The sequence below is a fragment of the Morone saxatilis genome, unplaced genomic scaffold, assembly GCF_004916995.1.
Source record: "Morone saxatilis isolate NCDOM2014 unplaced genomic scaffold, NCSU_SB_2.0 Contig22, whole genome shotgun sequence".
Taxonomy (NCBI): Eukaryota; Metazoa; Chordata; class Actinopteri; family Moronidae; genus Morone; species Morone saxatilis.
The window spans coordinates 7,881,766-7,883,564 of NW_023339785.1; the positions used below are offsets into that span (position 1 = coordinate 7,881,766).

At 39.2% G+C, this 1,799-nt stretch overlaps 1 protein-coding gene across 4 annotated transcripts in view; it reads right to left on the minus strand.

Moving 5' to 3' along the window:
* klhl3 (kelch-like family member 3) overlaps nucleotides 1-1,799 on the minus strand; it is a 16,901-nt gene that overhangs the window by 10,152 nt on the left and 4,950 nt on the right. The gene's annotated exons all lie outside the window — the stretch shown is intronic.

The window sequence follows — 1,799 nt, forward strand, 5'->3', positions numbered from 1 at the left end:
TTTTTTTTTTTTTTTAAATAAACATGTTAGAGCACAATTATTTACCACCCACACACAAACATTTAGGAGGATTTGGTAGCTGGACGTCAGTTAGCCATTTACATTACGTCAACACTACTACTGGTCAGTTAGTTTGTTATAAACCAGCCAGTCAACAAACCTGCCAACAGTTGACCAACAAGCTAGCCATTAACCTCTGTGCATCACCTTGATACCCACTCTATAAACATGTCTATAGGCAGCAGAATAGTTGAAATGAAATCTATTTTGGTTCGTCTGCAGAAGGAAAATAGTGAGTTTGGAAGTGAAACGAACCCTGGGATTTGTCTGCAATGTGTACCGGCTAAACAGGCAAATTTGTTGCAATTCACATTAAGATTCAGATTTGTCATTTACAACACCTTTTTACGTGTATTTTTTTTGGCCATAGCTCACCAGTTTCACCATCGCATCTCCTTGTAAGCTGCACGACCTGGGCTTTAAACCTTTACAGACTTGGAGTCACAGTGAATACATTAAGTGAAAAACACACCAAACTCAATTTCATTTGCCAGCAAAAGCAAGGCAAAAAATAACAACACTGACACTGTGATATGAGATTAAATACGTATATGGGTGAGATTTTGGCCATTGTTTGTCCCATTATATCAACAGTGAGTCTGTCACTGTTGTTCAGCCCTACAGTCATAATCCAGCTCTGTGTTAAAACAAGGGCTGTTGATGATGGAGGTGTGTTGTTTCAGCTGCCGATGAGACAATGAAATATAATCCAAGGAGGTCGGTCTGAGTAACAGATCCATTGGTCTAAGGCCTTATCAGCCACAAAAGCACTGAACAGCTGTGTAAAATACTTAGAGAGGATTTTACAAGTCTGGAAAGTTGGCCTGACAACGATCACTTTATCTTCTGAGGTAAACAACAAAAATACAATATGTTGTTAATGTTACAAAGCAGGAATGGATGTCTGCATGAATATGATGGGCTGAGCCAGATTCAACTATTTTACTGGACCGTTCTGGAGACAGGAGACCCCTGCGTTGGCATCCCTTGATGACTGGGCTCAATGAAATGAAGGAGATGGCTAGAAATGACATTTTTTCCTCAGTGTCCCACAACTGTCTGCATCTAAAGTTCTGTTAGTTGTTCCCTGTACTTATACCTGAATAAAAAGTTTAAATCACCTGAGGTGTTCCTCCAATCCGATTTCATTATTCTTATAGTCACTGGTTTAGTTACTGATTCTTGTTTATTTCTGTTTGATCAATACAACATCACTGCAAATGCAAACCTGTTTCTTATATTTACTTATTATTAAGCCAAATAATCACAAACTCACCGCAGGAACATTGTATATTATATATGTGTATTTGAAGTAAGAAAGTGAAAAATGGAGGGAGAAGTTTAAACACATTATTTACATAGAAGCCTTAGGAACAACCTAATCCAGAGATCCAGAGACAAAGTCAAATGTGCCCCACACACCACCACACCTACTGACTGTCTGCAGACGGAGGAGGAGGAGAGGGAGAGACCCCAGTGCTGTTGGCAGACGTTCTGTGGGCTGTGATTAGTCTGAGCAGCATGCACGAGAATGGATTACAATATAACTGAATACATTTCTCGCCTTTACCCTGAGGGTCTGAAGAAGTCGATAAAGTTTCTAAATCTAGCAAACAAATTGGTAGCACTGGTCTCTCTCTGGGACTCTGTGTGTCAGCATGCATGTGATGTAACATAGAACTTGTGTCAGTGCCACTTCACATTTTTTACATTTAATCACCAATTAAAATTATTTATAT